Below are 18,864 nucleotides of genomic sequence, written 5' to 3' on the forward strand. Positions count from 1 at the left end.
TGCGCGCGCTTCCCGCCCACCGCCGCCCCCAGCGGCCGCGCGCTTCCCGCCCCTCTCCCCTGAGGGGCGTTCTGCCCGGGCTGCCTGAGGGCGGCACCTGCCTCTGTCCCCGCGGGCGGGAGCGAAGCGCTCGAGCCAGTTTGGGTCGTTCTGCTGCGCGCGGCAGCGCGGTGGGCCTTAATAATCGGTGCCCTTGACCCGGCGTTGTTAACCCACAGCACTACGCGATGGTTTAGGAAACGCCGGCTTTGCGCGCAGGATCGTGTGGGGGGGACGGGACTCAGAGCAAGACCAATACCCAATAAACTCAATACACCCAGTAATAAACTCCACAAAGGCGATCCAGGTCCACCCTCAGATCAGCTCATAGCCGCAAATCCAGCTCCTTGCGTCGTTCCAGCTCCCAGAGCTGTCTGTGCAGGGCTGTGCTGAGGGACGGGATGAGGTGCTCTGATGTTCTGGGTGCGCTGGAATGTGCTGCCGACCTCACAGCTTCCTGCTCGGCCCCGGCTGATTTTCCTATTGCACAGAAGTGGCTTCAGGAACAACACCCGTCTTCAAAGGAAGTAAAATCGCTCCAAAATTCCCCACGCTGGAAAGAGTTTCGCCCTGCTCCCTGTAAAGTTCCACCTTGGAGCAAAGAAGAAACATTTTGTTTTACAAGGAGGAGTCTTTGAAGAGGTAGAAGTGTTTATAACCAGAGCGACTCCAGCCTGTCTTATCCATAGTAAAACCACAAAAGTACTCCAAAACAGGAATAAAGTGACAGCTAAGGGCTCACGTGCACCTGCCGGCAGCATCACGTCACGATTCCAGAATTCTTACCAACACAACTGTATCTGGGATATGTATTTAAACAAAACGTGACACCTACCTGGGAACAAACCGCATTGCTCAGGCATGTGTGCTCATACCTTGCGTTGTCACACACTGCTCAGAGTTCAACCAGTCCCAGCTGCGGCCAGGCATCGATGACACCGGAGCTGAACTATGTCAGTAATCTGATGAGATATGATGGGAGGAACCCCACCAGGTGAAAGGGGCTCTTTAGTCAGCATGCCACTGAGTTCTGGTTGGGCAACACACCAGGAAGAAGAGGAGCCAGCATCACTTCTGATGACACACGATACTTCCAACAACAGTAAGTGACGTTTTTGTGTTGGGAATTGGTCTGCATAGATGCTACAGGGAACTGCGATGGGTCAGGCTGGAGCAGAGAAGGCTCAGGGAAGACCCTATTGCTCTCTGCAACTGCCTGAAAGGAGGCTGTGGCCAGCCTCTGCTCCCAGGTAACAGCGATAAAACGAGAGGTGATGGCCTCGAGTTGCACCAGGAGAGGTTCAGGCTGGATATTAGGAAAAATTTCTTCTCAGAAAGAGTGGTGATACAGTGGCACAGGCTGCCCAGAGAAGTGGTTGGAGTCACCATCCCTGGAGGTGTTCAAGAAATGTGGTGATGTGGCATCAAGGGGCATGGTCAGCGGTATGGTGGGGATTCATTGATGGGGAGATTGGTGGGGACCAGAGGATATTAGAGGTCTTCTCCAACCTTTACGATTCTATGATACCGAGTCAGTAATGGAAACAGATTCACTTGCATTAATACAGGATGTTCCAGTTAATGTCTGAATCTGAGGAAACTTTTTGTCTGACTGCATGGTAAAGGTTATACTAAAAAAACTGCTCCATCATATTCTCACTAATTTCAGAATTCATGTAGTGTACAATAATGTGGTCCAGTGACGGTGCTCACCCAGAATATTCTATAGTCCAAAAGGAGAGAATCAGGATGTAATAGAAAATAATAAAATCAGGAGTGAAATGGCTTCAACCAAGACCATAGATCTTGGCCATCTGTGAAGGCAAAACTGATAGGTTAAGGTAATCATATCAGGCAGTGAACACAGCTGAGCTGAAGGATCAAGGTTTTGGATATTAGGAAAAACTTATCCAAAAGAGTGGTTGGGCACTGGCACAGGCTGCCCAGGGAGGTGGTAGAATCACTGTCCCTGGAGGTGTTCAAGAAACGTGGAGGTGTGATACTAAGGGACATGGCTTAGTGGGCAATATTAGTGGTAGGTAAACTGTTGGACTAGGTGGTCTTAGAGGTCTTTTCCAATTCTAGTGACTCCACAGAAGCCACCAGAGAATTCAAGATCCCTCACCTATATATAGTCTGCTCCAAAGTCTGTTCCACTCTTTGCTCACTGCTTGGGCTACCCATGGGCATTGCATACAGACCCCAAAGACTAGTCCTGTTTTGCAGAAAACATTGTGTTCAGAAGATGTTAATGAGATTAACAGGTAAGGCAAAATTAAGGAGCTAAATTTTGAGCATCCAATGCTTCCCCTGAAAGCAATTAGATTTAGGAAAGGACAGATTTCTTAATTTTTTTTATTTTTTTTTTTACAACCAATGCTAAGCATACAAACATGCAATAACACAGTCATGGAGGGTTACTGCACATTAAAGTAGCTGCTACTTACAAAGTCTTGAGGAACGGCTTCACCAAATCCTCCAGGCTCTGCAAATCCCCAAGAGAAGACTCATCAGCCCAAATGCATAGTTACTGTTGAAGGCAAACATTTATGCTGGGAAGTTCGGGCAGGCTTCTGATGACCATCAAATATGGAGCAATGCAGGATGGAGCTGGAGTGGCTTTTACAGCATCCCTTTATTTCTGACACAGAGAGGAGCTTCAGCACAGGCGCATTCACAGCTACAGCACAAAGAAGGAGGCACTGATTAGGCAGTTACTTCCACAGGCAGTTACTTCCATACAGCCAACCTTAGCACCTTCAGCTCGACATGGAAACTCACAAACAGAGCAGAGCAGATGCCAGTGCATCCATGTCACGGGATTTATGTAAAGGAAAAACAGAGGGAATTGGAAAAATTGTGATGGAATTGGTATTACTGGCAGGATGATTCATATTCCTGAACTGCTAAAATCACTGGTTACTACCTCTTCAGAGGAACAGAGTATATTCTAGCATAAATACACTACTGGTATTTTTTGCTGTTACAGGTTGTTGAGAGGGGATTTGATTACAGAGTGCAAGTTCAGTCACAGGGAGAAAAATGCCAGTAGTAAGAGCTCTAATCAAGTGGAGAAAGGCATAGTAAGAATCAGAACAATGACTGAAAGCTGGAGTTAGAAAAATCCTAATGAATTGTCTAGTTCATATTTGTTACAGAATGATTATCCTCTGGAATAAAATGCTGAAGGAAGGGTGTATTCTCCATCCCTCATGTCCTTGCATTCAGGTTGATTGCCTTTCTATGAAGTACATTATTGAATTCAAATATGAGCTATTACAATCCACACAAAAAGCTGTCTGTAATTTAGTGATATAAGGAGGTCAGGCTGGATGGGTTCAAGTCCCAACCCTGAAGATAGAAGTTCTCACACTGTTCACCAAACACATATTTTCAGCGCCCGCTTCAGTCTTTGGGTTGATCTGAGCATAGCTCCTAGGAAAAGACATTACATCAACCACACTGCTAGATGGTAGTGTTCTCATAGCCCTGCTCATAGGGATGAACAGCATCCTCCCTTGAGCATGTCCCCAACAGCCCCTCAGCCCAAACCCATAATAGTCTTTTCCTCGTGGTCTAAAACACAGATTTGCTGTCTGGATGAAATCACATGAAGCCACACACAAGTCCTTAACCATTCTCTGCTGAGTGATACCTGCAGACATTTCTGAAACTTCAGCAAGGCAAAGAGCAAATTCACTTGTTAGTAGCCCTGCTCTTTCCTAGTACAGTCAACAGTGTTTATCCCTTCGGGGATTATTTTCTTCCTTCCATTATTTTGTTAGCATTTTAAAAGCCTGAAAATATTTATTTTACTTTATCCAATCTGCACTTACTGATCTTTCCCCATCTCCAGAGTTTTAGAGGTGGTCAGTGTGAGCAAAAGCGCTTGTTTGACAACAGATATATTTTATCTTTGAGGAAACAAAGCTACATTTGCCAGCACACAAACATTATACCTATGGTGATGCAGTCCGTTAGCTGGTCCGTGGGCCGTGTACAGGAAGTTTATGACCAGACTGCTACTTTTTCTCTCATAACGGGCAATGGCTGATCCTCTGGTGTTAGGCACCAGCAACTGCCTTATTCCCCACCCCTATTTTGGAAATGGCAAGCAGTAATTAAGAGAAAATGCCTTTCTATCCCCAAACTCTGCTTACTTAGAATCCAGATTCTCTCTTAATTTAATACGAATCTTGGGAAAGTCACTTCTTGTATTCCAAAGTCACAACAATCTCTTAAATACACAACTGTCAAAGAGCTGGAGTCTCCCTGAAGTAAATCTTTGCAAAAACTTACACCAGCCTACCCCCACCAGGAGCAGCAGCTGCCTACAGTAACCTGTTAGAACATAAGGAAAATTGCTATGTCCTCTTTTCATGTTTTGCTAAATCTGGTTTGAAATCAAGACTCAAACACAAGGACATGCACGAAGTCTCTTATTTAAGAAAAATAAAGCTACACAGAACGCTAAACTGCAGGATCACAAACCCCAGATTTCAGATAATCCAGATAGAAACATTAAATGGACCAAATTTTATGACAATTTGCATCAACAGGGAAACGTCCAGGCTGCAAGAGCACAACACAAGACAACGACAGAACTCTCTGCAGCCCTACTCATTTTCGGACTTTGAGTAGATTGCAACTCTGCAAGAATAAAAATGACAGCCCTACAATTACTCACCTACATTCCTGTTGTGCCCTGGCTTCTTTTTTCTTCAGTATCTTCTTAGCTGAATTATCCTGTTACTAGCAAGTGATCCTAGGCAGCAGCATTTACAAGCTTAACCAGCTCAGAAGTTTCTTGTGCCATGTGCTGTCCTGCTGAGAATGAAGCAGGGCTTCCAGTCCAGCTAAGAGGGTTACATGTGAGCCTGTATCTCCATATTTTCTGGCAGTCACTCTTTCAAACAGGCTACATAAACTAGCTAGGGAGACCAGCCTCCTAATTTAGTTAAGATCCATGTTCAAAGCTTGGTGATGTGAATACACCCCTGGTGAGCAACCTTTCCTCTCCACACTCACACATGATGTGTCTCACTGAGGAGAGGTTTGGGCACCTGTGCACTGAAACCTGTATGAGCAGGGTGCCATGTTCCCAGAGCAACACAGCCAGACCATGCCTCCTGCAGAAGCGTTTCATTAAATGGAGAAGATACAAATAATGCCCCAAAATACACTGGCGTCTCAAAATGCTCTCAGAAGGCAAATTAGACTCTACCTGAATGTCAAAATATATTGGTTTTTTAATTGGTTCCGTAGATCCAACAGAAATGTGTCGGAGGCAGAGACAGCAAATCAAAGGAAAAATCCATGACGAGCAGCTGCCATCGCTGTGCCCAGTTGCTTTCTAATCCCTATGCTGTAGTTCCTGAAATGACAAATTGGTTGCAGAAGGAGCTGTATAGCCATGAAAACATTTAGCTTGTGCAAAATATAAGCAGCCGCTCCCTCCCTCCCTTACAATCATACACAAGTGCCTGAATATTTGTGAATTTTTGAGTTACAGTATTTTTTAGTTTGTCTGCCTAGCATAGTATCTCTCATGCCAACCATAACCGAAAATAAAAAGTTGAAATAACTGCAATCCAGAAAAAACTCTCTCCTTCCCACATCCAACAAGAAAAAACTCGCAAACTCCAAGCCAAGTCCTAGCAGACTGTTCAAAATCAGAGTATGCAGAGGCAGTTGTTACAGCAAGCAAACAACACCGCTATCCTTTGCAATTTCTTAGTGAATGGCCTTTGATGTTTATGACTGTTGAATGTAATAATCCATCTCCAAAAGTTCTGACCTTCGTTGTACTCAGAGGAGGCTCAATACTCCAAGTAAACAGAGGTTGCGGTCTCACCTCAGGTCCCAGTGGGGACTATAATTACCAGTATGCCACATTTTTGGCAAGTTTTGCCCCATGTTTGAACGAAGGATTTTGAACCTGAACTACTGCCTCCTCCCACCAGAGGAGTCAGATTTTGCAGATGATAACATGCATATTTGCTGTTAGAGTCCCACTTCTCAGAACAGCTAAATGCTTGAGGTCTGATTAACTAGCATTTAAGAATCCAGTGTGGAATGGAGAGTTACAGAAATAGCATTCTTACACTACCCCAGCATTTTACGAAGGCACTGCCAAGTCCATGTGGGAGCAGAGGAATCCCAAAACAATAGGGACAGACCTAGCAGTTACCAATTTATGAACAGCTTCCTGGCATCTTACAAAAGAGCTCAAGCCACGAGAAGGGGATCCTTACAGAAACAACATCAAGAGAAATAGTTCCAGTGTTTGCCTTTGCCCACATAAGGTAAGAGAAGAAACGAGGTCGCACAGAAGTGGAATACGATGAAACTTTACAGCTCGAAATGCATGGTTTTCATAGTCAAGTTGACATAACTCATTTCAAGTGTTTCCTCGAGAAACTGAAAATTCCAACTCAATGCAAGCAGCTGTAATTAGCTGTAATTTTCTCAGACATTGTCCCAGAAATCACAATCCCAGTCTCATAACCTCATCTGATTTATGTTAAGACATAATCAGGGTCACTTGAATTTATAATACTCCATGTGGGCTGAAACATTTGCAAGTAAAAACCAGCTATTGCATCAGCAGTGGAAAGGCCAAACTGCATTCAGAAGAAGGGTTGATTTTATTTCACATTTAGTAATTTTCATGCCTTTTCAGCGTTTAGAGTGAATCCATTTGGTTCATAATAGCGGATGCACTCTTTTGAAGTGAACTGCAATTCTGTTCTTGGATTGAATGTTTGTCTGCAATTAGAGGGGACAGGATTTGTCAACAAGATATATAGGATGGAGGGAACGAGCTATTATTCTGCAGTAGTTCAGCTTCAGACTCCAGAGTCCACAGTGGTGACTAGCCCACTTGCAAACAAAGCAGAATATGCAAGTGTTACTTCACTAGTGAATTTCCCTGCACAACTTGAAAGAAGATCAAGAACACACAGAGGGCTCCTTGACCAGTTATAGCAAAATCAATTCCATGAGCATGAAAAAAAGTCATTCAGAGCTAAAGCACCTCTCCAAAATTAGAAAGCTCAGCTATGTTTCTAGTGAAGGTACCAGTAGTTACATGTACAAGGGAGATAACAGTCTGAAAGTAGGCAAGATCAGGGAATTTAGAAGTGTTTTGAAGAAGAATGTCCAAATTATCATTCAGATCATTCAGATCTTGAAAGAGAAAGAAAGAGGTTTTCAACACACTGTCTGGGTAAAGTAGCATGGACTGGGGGGGTGGATAGATTTGAAATTAAGCTTATATTTTATTGGATGGAGAGCAAAGGAGAGAACACATCAGTGAGACTGATGCAGACTAAAAGGACAAGAGCTGCCAGTTACAACGGTAACAATGATTCTATAAATTATCAAGTACTATTTCTTCTTACAGTCAACTCAGTTTTCTAATCAAAAAAAAAAATAAATTAAGCCTCATCAAGAAAGGGAACTGATCACATAATGAAATGTTAGTTGTGATTTGTGAGGGAGTGCTCACACCTGGGCTGTCTTTCTTGTGTGCAGACAGAACATAGCCCAAGAGTAATGATCACTTCTGTGTATAGTGTTTAGTGTTTTAATAGGGCCTGTTTCACAAAGCTGAAATAATTGTGAGTCCAATTAGGAGAAAAGTTAGAGAAGGTAGAGAAATAGTGCCTAGGAAGGCAGTCACTGAGAAAGAAGCTACAAAGTACATACTACAACCATAAACAGGGTATTTTTGATAAATTGGAATCTATAAATAAAGGGATAATGAAGCAAAAGGACACAAGGAATATTCTGTGAACAATGTTTTCATTTTCAAGTCTATTTTAACATGAGAGTGGTGTTGACAATGTAGTACTTCATCATGAGATAAAGGAGTAGAGCTGTCAACAGCAGCCTGTGCTGCAGTCTGAAGGTACTAAGGCTTAAGGTGCTTTTAAGTCAAAAGTTCAGAGACTGTTAAAAGAGTGAGATGAGGGCTCTCTGGTCTGCTGACACAAGACACGCTGATAACTGTTAATAGGCAGAACTTCCAGAAGTCTGGAAGTGTGTTCATGTTGTGCTGATATTTTTTAAACATAAGTCTGCCAGCCTGGCAACAGTTCGAAGCAAAATAATGTAAGGTCTGACACAGAACTCAATTAATAGAGAAAAACCGACATCATGTAATTAGTACTAATGCACAAAAAAATTATTAAAAATGCTTTTCATTCTAATGAGATCAAAAGTTTGCTTGCTTGCTGAAAAGTGACTGTCACTATAATGGACTTTTGCACAACACTTAATTTGGTATTATATGACATGCTGATTAGGGATCCACAACAATTCAGACTTAATAGAAGACGTTAAATGAATTAGACCTGGCTATATAACAAGTCACATGATATAATTGTAAGTGAGGATATATTACTAAGTGTCTTTCTGAAGGAGTCCCTCGGGAAGTTTAATATATTGTTAGTGAAAAGGAAGAAAGCAATCAACTATCATGTGCCAGTGCTACAGCATTTAGTAAATAAGAATGGTCAAGTTTATTGCTGGAATGATCTGGATTAACTGGCAAGTTGGAATAATACATTTTAATGTCTAGGAACGCAGAATATAGGTCTTACAGGACAGAGGTGTTTCCTCTGGAAAGCAGTCGTTTTGGAAAAGTGACTAGGCTGGCAGTGAAAAGTCAAGTGAACGTGAGTTCCCAGTTGAGTGCTGTAGGAAAAAAGGGCTATGAACACAGCAGAAACCTGGAGTAGGAAGCAAGTGTCATCACCTTTCAGTTGCGGTGTCACTGCTGCTACAGTACAGTTTTGCTGACTACCACTCGAGAAGGATGTTGATAAATAGAAGAGAGCTCAGGGAACTGATGCAAAAAAAAAAAAAAAAGAGTAAGGGTCTGGGAATGACCATTTAAAATGAGGAATTCAAGAAGCTCAAATAGGTTTAGATTTTTAGGCCACTGCTGATTTGCACAAGTTTTTAAGCATATGCATAGGAAAATGAATTCAATTGCTGCAGTCTCATCTGAGCGACAAAACTATAAGAAAACCTTACAAGCCAATATGCAAATCTACATAGAATTGAAGAAAAAAACAAGAATCACTTCTACTCATATGAGGATAATTAGCTGAACCATTCACCAGCAATTCTGGCAGTTCTACTGTACCAAAAACTATTCAAGTCAAAATTTGATTCTTTGTAAAGCCTGTATAGTTCGAACAGGAAATAATTTACAGAAGTCTATAGCTATGACTGGTAGGCTGTTGGGTTAAATAGCCAGAAAAGGTTCTGTCTGCTCTGCTAGACTGTTTTTAAATATAGTCAAACAAATGTATATATACATGTGCATGTACACATAGTGTGTAAAAGTCAGAATGGACTTTTCCGTTTATCCAATTGCTTTTTCTTCTTTTGTAACAAGTATAAAGGGAAAAACAAACAAACAAACAAAAAAACAAGAGAGGGCTTAACTTCTGTGGCAACTAGAAGGGCCACAGAAAAAGAGCCCGAGTACCAACTACCCTTAATCACTTCTCTATTTCTGAGCTCACTGCTGCAAAACACAATGGAACACAGCTGATGTGTGGCAGGAGGGCAAGTTTTATAGGCTTTGCTCAGAAACAGAATTACAAAGTCAGAACAAAGCTAGAGGGGATTGTGTAAGTGCTTAATTTTCACAAATGTGACAGACTTCTTTCCAGCTAGTACTTTTTAGAAGGTAATTCTTCTAAGATAGGTACATGAGTATAACCTGTTCTTCTCCTGCTGTTTGGGCTATCTGCCTGGACACCTACAACAGAGTCCTACTTTCCATCAAATCACTGGATCCCAGGCACAGCTAGCAGAGTGAAGCCTTTTTCCAGCAGATCAATTCTTGCTGCATCCCAATTTACTAAGAAATGCTTTGTTTGGCTTGGTGGCTTTTGTTTGGTTTATTTGTTTTGTTGTTGTTGTTTTCTTATTATGGTTTTTGTTTGTTTGTTTGCTTGTTTATTCATTTGCTTTTTAAAAGAGAACTGAACATTCATTGGCAGACTTCTTCCCTGTGAGGAAAGCTGGGCTGCACACTGGAAAAGACAATGCAGCAGGAAGATTATTGAAAGGTCTCCAACCTGCATCATTTCATGAAGTCACTCAAACAGCAGCATTCACACAGCTGTATCCTATACCTTATTTTATTAATTCCACACATTCACCAGTACCACTGTAAAGAACATTAAAAATAAAACGTTTACAAGTGAGATCCATGCCTTTCAGTAGAGGATTTGATTCAATACTACTGTAACTCACGTTTTCCTGCCATTCATAAGCTGCACAAATTGCCATCAGCAGTTCCTTTAATTGAATTACAGCCTAGTTGTGGAATCAGGAAATGTGTTTTCTAATCTGAGGGGAAGAGAATGTAAAAGTGGAGATTGGTACATCCTTTTGGGATATATATATTCGCTGTTGATTTATGGGCAGGTCTGGAAGCTTTAGCAAAATTTGCATTGGTCTAGAAAGCTGTCAGGAAATTATCACCCAAAAACAGAGATAACGGGCATTTAGTAAACACTGATTGAAATAACCAGCCCCACCTTAACACTACTCCTAAAAATAGTTCAGTTTCCAGCAAACTAGAAAAAAAATAGGGTTATCTCCTGATGGCACCTGGTGCTTATGATGGTAGTTAGTTCAGCTGCATCTGCTTTATCCTTTCCATAAAACATGGGGCTGGAAAGCCTTCCAGTTCTTCACAGCAGAAAAGCTTTCTTACAGCTCCCATTTGGAGACTGTTTTAAAGCTTCCCTGTTCCGACAATTAGAATTTTTTATCTTATTTCCCTATTGTTTCTTGCTGCTACACCCTTTTGCTCTTTGACTCATGCTGTCCTTTGGGTTGAATATGTTTATTTTCCCGTTGTTCATTGCTCCTCAGAGGGCAGGCTGTTGTCTTCTCTCATAAAACAGGTTATTGGGATGACAGAAAAATGGATAACCTTTTTGTGCACTTGTTTTTGAGCTAAGAACCTCACGCAGAACTCTAGACAAGATTTTGTTTCTGCTTTGTACAATGCATTAGTAAACCTTTATCCTTTCCTAATTACTAGAACTGTACTATGTGTTTTTCTTGTCCAGAATGCTGGATCCATCCTTTGGTCTTACACTTATTCTGCTGCCTCTTCTGATGGCATCTGAATGTTCTGTATAGGAAAAATCCTCACTGGCCTATAGGTCTGTAATCCTGAATCTTGTATTGCTGAATTTTATCCATTTCAGCTGCATTAGCCTTTAGAGGTCTCAATGAATTTAAACCAGAACTCTCCCTTCATTTTGGTGCTGATTGTTTTCCCATCTTCAAAAGATTCAGCTTAAAATTCTTGCATTTATTCTCCCATCCTCACTGGCAAATCATTCCCTTTGTAGTGCTACATGAAACGTTTTGCTGTGATATATATCTCATGTTATGTTCCCTGTCTTGTAAAAGGAAGAACACAACTAAACTGGCCATTATTCCTGCTTCATAAAACCAGCCAGGACTTTGTCCCTTTTTCTACTTGCCTCCTTCACTTCCAATTACTCTTTCAATAATCTCAAATTGCAATGCTCAAACAACTGTTAGATCATTTTTCCAAACTCTTAAATATAGGAGTTACAAGTGCTGTTCTCTACTTAGATGATCCTATCCTCAAAGGGCAAATTTGTTCAAACATCTGCTTGTGTAGTCGAGTTCTTTCAGTATGCTAGAGTGAAGAACTCTGCACTCAGGAGAAATTCCAGTAATATTTGTACAGCAGCTGACAAAAATTCCAGGCTTTCTCCATATTCATGTAAGTTGGTTTTGCTAATCAGATTTCCCTTTAAAACTGAAAATCTGAATCACAAAGCTACTTTTGTTTATCTTTCATTTAATTTAAATAGAATCAATTTCTGATCTCCCAAGCTAGTATAATGTTTTTCAGCAGCAGCTTTATAATATTCTTATCACTTGCACAAATCATATTTAAAATCGTATCGTCTCTTGTTGATTCAGGCACATTTTGATGAGACAAATCTATTAGATATTAGATCCTGGACTGTCTGACCTTACATTCAATAGCATCTACTTTCTCTTCTATTATCTGGAGGTTTGTCTTTGTATAATAGTTGCTAGGAATATGTCTCTTTTTAATAATGCTACAAAGATTTTATGCAGGTGTGATTCTAATAAAAGAGAGAAGCCTTCAGAGAAGTCTTCTAGAACCGACCCGACAGAATTTTTTATCCATTTTGGCTCTTTCTAGTTCCTTACAGTCTATCTTGTCATTAGCACAAGATAGAAAGGGGAATGGTTGTCCTTTATGGATTTTTCTGGATAATGCTAATGGATTTCAGGGCAGTAGTCTACACAACTTCCATGTTGCAAGGAAGATTGAGAAAGCGGAAATCTCATTACAAAGTCAAATTTTAATGCTAGAAACATCAAATAATGCAGGGCCTGCTCTGTTTGCAGCTTTAGACTGTGCTGCAGCCAAACAACAGCTGGAAGGTGATGAGAGATAACAATGAAAGTTTATTATCAATGTTGATCCTACATTTTTTGCCACTATGAAAAACAGGCTCAGTGATGCTGCTGACTCTTTGGCTTTTGCTTATAGAAGCAAAACCAAGGCCTTGGAAATATTACTGCTGAAAAAAGCTGCCAGATCTTTCTTTTTGAAGAAACCACAACTTGTGAAGGACTTGCACAGTTCAACAATACACAGACCACAGCACTTTTATCAACACAAAGTAGCTGGCCCTCAGTACCACATCAATATTCTGTGAGCTCTTTTCCAGAGAAACAGTTTTAGCATTTGGGATTTCCTTCATTTTTGTGGTCTAACCTCCCTGTGGAAAGGGTGGTGAAAGACAACAAGGTTTGTCACGACTGAGAACCATGGGAATAGCAATGCCCTCCTCCACAGCAAACACATGGAGAAGCATGCCATAGAAGCAACATAATTATGTAACCTTTTAACAGTAACTTTCCCTCCTATGGCTTGGAAACATCCTCCTCCCACACAAACACAGCAGAGTTGACTCGCAGCTTGTTTGGATCGCACAGGTAGGAGATAATTTGCTTTGGCCTCAGTTATCACTGAAAGGGTGAGAAAAACTAGTTTAACAGGAGGCAGAACTCGAGCTGACTTCAGGCCATAAGAATGCCCTGCTCCATCTGAGCAACTCACTGGAGAGGTGTGGTTTTGGCACAGCATCAGGAAGAATCACTCCAGGTAAATAAATGTAGTTCTGACAGACTCCAGTGCTGGCCCTGAACAAGCAATTTCATTTCCTTTCAATAGTCATCAAATATAACCAAAGTCTGAAGAGATGAGAAAGTAGTACCACTTCAGAGGAAACACTCAAAAAATAAGACGGCCAAATGTGTGCAAACCTTTGCCTAGTTAAAACACAGAAAGCTATGTCTGTAGGATACACCTGTACAGCTTTCTCATGCCTGCAACCTCCAGCCCATCCATTATCATTTCCAAGAATAACACAATATCCATAACGTTCATTGAAGTGATGCACAAATACTCAAATATGACAGTCCAAATCAGATTCCAGGTGAATTGCAAGTTACTGTCTCTGTTGACACTGAATAGAATGAAAAGTTGGAAAGCTAGAAAGAAAACAACTAAGAAAGCTACCACCATCAACCACCATGACAGGAATTCTCCAGACAGGTTATAATGGCTGTTCAGCCTTTCCAGTGATGTTTTACTTTCTTACATAGGAAAACCAAGGCTTCTTCCAGAATCATCATCTAGGTTTATAGACGTGAAACAAAGCACCTTTAGAAAAGGCCTACCAGCAACCTCACTTGTCTTTCTGACCTTCAGTGGAAACAAAAACTCCAGGTGAGCTGTCTGCAATGACAGTGTATCCCAAGTGTTTATTGAAATGCTTACAGGATGCTATACTTTCTCTTCTGTTGGCACTTCCTTTTAAGTCCTACAATTACCCGTGTCGCAAGTCAGGCCCTTTGACCCTATCACAGCACTCTGTTTATGGGAATCCAGGGTGAGAGTTATCTACATGAAGAGCCCTTTCAGTGCTTCCTGCATTCTGCTTTACCGTCCAGTCCCTCCCTAGAACAGGCTGCATTTGGTGCTATGCACAGGAACGTATTTATCTTTGCTGGCAGTACTGACACCGTGTCAAGTGTCCCAGTGATGACACTAGAGTGCAAACTCCAATGCCAAGCAATCCAGCCAAACATTCAGCTGCAGTGCACTTAACCGAGTGGCTGGAGAGCATAAGGCTCCTAATTCAAACTGCAGCTGAGAAAAGCAGGCATGTCAGAAACTGAAACAAAGCCTACTAACAAGACTGAGAATGTAGTTACCCATCGTGCATCAGGCCTCAAACAGGTGCATCTAGCACCCGCTGTCAGCCTAGGTATTGAAAGTATCCTAAAAGCAGGAGGGTAAAAAAACCAAACCAAACCAAAAAAAGAACAGAAAGAGTAGCCGACTCTGCAGGAGTAAGGCTGGTAAAAGCAGTAGCCAGTCACTGACAGGTTCAGGACAAGCCACTTTTGAAGTGCTAGCATCTAGAGGCAGAGAGAATTCCCTCTGAAGCAGCTATCCACAGTCTGCTGCCTTCCTGCAGTGGTATGAGCTTGGATAAAGCACAAAATTTACAGGGCTTCTTACAGGGCACAGCTGTCAGCCCATGCTCTCCATACTTTTGGGTATAGCACTCCTTTTAGTCAAGGCCTTTCACACCAACATCTTTACTTTTCTTTTTTCCAGTTTCTTCTGAAAGTAAGTATTTCTGTGTGAGAGCAGAGGCAGGGTCTGCACAGTAGAAGAGACTGCAGCCTCTGTCTGTAGACACAGTATGCTTCTTGAAGCACCTCATTGACACAATGGACTCTGTGGGGAGGCTTTTGTTTCAGAGAATTATAACTGAATCAATGCAGGCGACCTCCTCGGTACCTGTTGCAAGGTCAAAATATTTTATAGCTGCAAATTTATTTACAGGTGGCAGAGAGAAGAAAGAAGAGATTTAGCTAAGGTATTTAAGTATAAGATGTTTGTGATTGGCAACCGCAGAAATCTTGCTAAATTTTGGATGAAGCAGTAAGCTCGGGAGATGAGCTACAGTGCGGGGCTCTTAACGGGCTGTCAGCACCAGGCAGTGCGGAGGAAGGTGCAACGTCCCTCCCAGTGGGCGGCTGTGGTACAGCAAGCCCAGGAGCACGAACGTTTCTGTCATTAAAAGATTTTATTTTGTTTCTAACCTTGCTGAGCGATCTGGCAACACTTTCTGCTTCTTGCATGTGCCGTGTTGAGGTATCTGTCGAATTTGCCATACCCCTCCCTTAACTGAGAGCTCATATTGCAAGCATGAAAATGAAGATAGACACCACCAATTCTTTGTTGCCCAGGGATAAGTCTGTTCCCCATATTTCCCACTATGCACGCTTTCAGAACTCACAACAATGTACTCCTATTTCCTGGTGGCAGCAGGACTTCAGCATAGCTTTCAAAACACTTTGCCACTCTCTGATGGCAGGTGCAATAGAAACATTATTTACTACTGTATTTTCCTGGCAGCTTTCCTAGATCTTTCTTGGAGCAGATGGAGAATGAGCAGCACTAACAGTGAAGCTGTGGGTGCAATCATTCACACATGCCTAATACTCCTTGAGTAGCAATCACTTCACTCAGTATGGAAGAGCGTGCTTATCGTTGGTGCTGCAGCAGCCAGAGTCCTTCCCTGATGCAGCAACCCAGAAGACACCATTCACAAGTGCTTCCCTAGGCAGTCAGGAAGGGGCTTGCTGCTGCCACTAGCTGTAAGACCAGGGCTGAGAGTTAGAGCAAAGGAGCAGTGATGAGGAAAAATATGTGAAGTATTTTCCTCCACCCCTAGGAAACAGGTGGCAATCCTATTACTGTGGGGGCGGGGGAAGGCTTTGAGTACTGTAATCAACCAACCTCGTGTGAACAAGGAAATACTCTGTTTCTTGCAGAACAGTGTGAGCAACCAGATGCATTAGAAAACCCAAATCTTCGATACACATGACTCACCCTTAAATCCCTTCTGGTACTTCCTCACCTTTTATTTCACAGCCCCTAGCAAGCAGCAAGAGCATGTGCATGAGCCAGACACAAAGTTTGCTCAACCTGGGTCAGCAACAGGTGCAGAGCATACCTTCATGGGGAACGTTTCTGTGGGTGTAACCACACAATGTGCTCAGCCTGGAATGCAAGCAGGGTTTCCTAGAGTAGTTCACATTTCTTGAAAAAAGGTGACAGAATAAAGAGAAAGGTATAAAATACTAAAAAACATCTTAAATATACATGCAGCAAAGTTTGTTGTTACAGCTCTGTCACAGCAGTACTGGTTCACACCCTGGTGTATGCTGTCATTCCTTTCCCATGTGGACAGGGCTCCCTGAGCTAATACTCTGCAGTGTACTCTGCACACACTGATTTTGTTGTTGCCATCCCAATAGTTTGCATTAAGTCTCTTTGTCTGGCCCTCAGGTCAATGGTGGGCATCCTCTCTAAGGGTTAACACCTATTTCAGCCTTGAAAATGGCCAAGGCAGGATCTGTTCATACTCTCTGCTTCCCTTCACCCTTGGCCTCCCCGCAGCCCTTGAAGAAGTAGGCACAGGTGACAAAGTGTCCTTCTGCAGAGGTAGAACACGGCATTTCCCAGTTCCTGAATTCTCCTATAGCCGTACTCGCATCTGCTGCATCAGAGGGCAGGCAGCTCCCCCTCCTGGTGCATGGCCACCTGCCACCTTCGGATCACCTGTGCACATGATTGTAAGTGTGTCACGTTCCTCTGCTCCTTACTTTCTGCTGATGGGAGCTAATCTGGCAAGCAGAGACTGTATTCTCTGCGTATAACCAACATGCTGCAAATGAAAAGCAAAAATGCACTGAAGGGCATCTGGTGAATATCTTTCATCTGTCAGATAGCCTGCATTCTATGCTGGTCCTCTTTTATTAGGCCAGGCTAATTTACAAGTTTTTCTAGGTAAAGAAAATGCTTGGAGATGAGAGGTGATGAGTTATTTACATTTCAGTCAGCCCCAAGTGGATAGTGGGGCACTATCGCTCTCTCCCATATGGGGTAGATAGCCAATGCCACATGGTTCTTGATGTGAATTAAGAAAACACAACGTGCAGCAAAAATCCCTGCATGACAGATGGGGGTCTATGGCACAGAGCAATTAGATGTCTTGCTAAAGGTCTCACTAAAAATCTGTAGCAAAGCCAAGGACTGAATAAAGATGTCAAATAGCTGTAACACTCCTGTGCTTTCCCTAGAAGACTGTTTAAAAATCAATGCTCTCCAAATTAGTCCAGATGATATAGCCATGGAGAAATGCATTCCCTGCCAAATTTTATCCTTATCTCCATTTTTCAGGAGGTATCCCTGACTGTATCTCCCCTAACCTCTGGCGGATTAGGCTTTGTCCAAGGTAGAAGAGTGACTGAGCTGAAGTGAAAAGTTAGTCTGTGTTTCACTGGGCTAAAACTAGCACTGTTTAGTAGAGAAAAATGTTTGAACAGAAACTGAATCCTAACAGCCTCCCAATGACATTCTGAACCTGTAGAGCTTAAACTAGACAAACCTGGTTTGTTTTTACAAATCTGTAGCCTGTTTCTGCAGAAAGTGGAGATGGTTTATCAGAGGAAATACTAAACTTGTTTCAGCCTTTCCTAAGATCAAACGTACATAGGTTTCTAAGGAATCTTTTCTTCTTGCAAACTAAACACAGGAGGGGAGAGAATCTGGGAGGTGCTTTGATTCTACAAACCCAAACAATACACAGGGACTTGGGAGAGCACTCAAGATCTCGTGCAGCTTCCTCAGATATGCACCAACATAAAGCCAGTTAAAACTGTTCCTGTAACATAGGTGCAGTTGCTTATAAAATATCATTGCTAAGTAAATGGGTAAAGGCATGTCATGCTGCACTTTTGACCTTTCTGGATGCAGGGTACAATAGATAATACAGAGTACTGTTTGCTTCTATAGTAAGCAGATAGAATTTGTCTGGATACTTCATGAAGAAATGGTGCTTGAAGAAAACATGTCTGATATCCAGCTTCTTTAGTGAGTTAATGTACTGCTTGTCAAGACATCTACAAAGTCGTTGTGCCCTAGCTCTAATTTCTATATGACACAAATATAGCTATGCCAGATGAAAGCCTGGAGCTGCTAGAGGAACACATGCTCCTTTCCAAAAGGAGCATTTGCTTCAGTCTAATTGAACGTATCATCATAACTTGGACAAAACCCTGCTCTTCCACCTCATCTGTCTATATTTAAAAAAAGAAGAAAAAGAGCAAGGCAAACAATGTATTGCACCATTCCACCTTCATTGCTCCCTATATATTTTCCGCTGCAAACAGAGCCCAGAGGAAGGAAGAAATCAGTCTCACCTATCCAGATAATCTGGAAATGGTCAAAACATGCTTATAGCTGCACTCTATTCTCCAATGCCTTGGTCTTCAAGCCCTTCAGGGAAGGACTGTCATTACTCTGTAAGGGATCCAATGAGCACCCATCCCTATACACTGAATAATTAATACTGAATATGTTTACAAATCAAATTTTCTTTCGGCTGTCTCCACTCATTTCACTTAGTGAGGATGAGGGGTCTCACTGGGCTGTTAGGTACCAAAGCCTCACCCCAGCAGCTGACCCTGATAGTTCACACTGTGAGAAGCAGGGGAAGAGCTTGCACACAGCAAGCCTTGCAGAAGTATTGGTGACACTGCCTCAGATGTTACACTGTATGGTCCTTGTCAGAACAGGGGACTGGCAGCCCAGGAGCCTATATGGGGCACTGAAGTGCTGTG

General features: G+C 42.2%; 2 long non-coding RNA genes across 5 annotated transcripts in view; one reads left to right on the forward strand and one right to left on the reverse strand.

Moving 5' to 3' along the window:
- LOC110407669 lies at nucleotides 348-816 on the reverse strand. 2 transcript variants are annotated; one of them, XR_002443981.1, is made up of 2 exons: nucleotides 788-816; nucleotides 348-630 (listed from the first exon to the last, which is right to left on the reverse strand). It is a non-coding gene; the product is annotated as an uncharacterized LOC110407669 (long non-coding RNA). The 2 variants fall into 2 exon arrangements; XR_002443980.1 differs by having other exon boundaries at nucleotides 782-816.
- The window catches only part of LOC110407668, a 53,567-nt gene continuing 35,715 nt past the window's right edge, over nucleotides 1,013-18,864 (forward strand). For all 3 annotated transcript variants that reach the window (XR_002443977.1, XR_002443978.1, XR_002443979.1), the window contains exon 1: nucleotides 1,013-1,141. This is a non-coding gene — a long non-coding RNA (uncharacterized LOC110407668). The remainder of the gene's footprint in view (nucleotides 1,142-18,864) is intronic.

The sequence above is a fragment of the Numida meleagris genome, chromosome 18, assembly GCF_002078875.1.
Source record: "Numida meleagris isolate 19003 breed g44 Domestic line chromosome 18, NumMel1.0, whole genome shotgun sequence".
Taxonomy (NCBI): Eukaryota; Metazoa; Chordata; class Aves; order Galliformes; family Numididae; genus Numida; species Numida meleagris.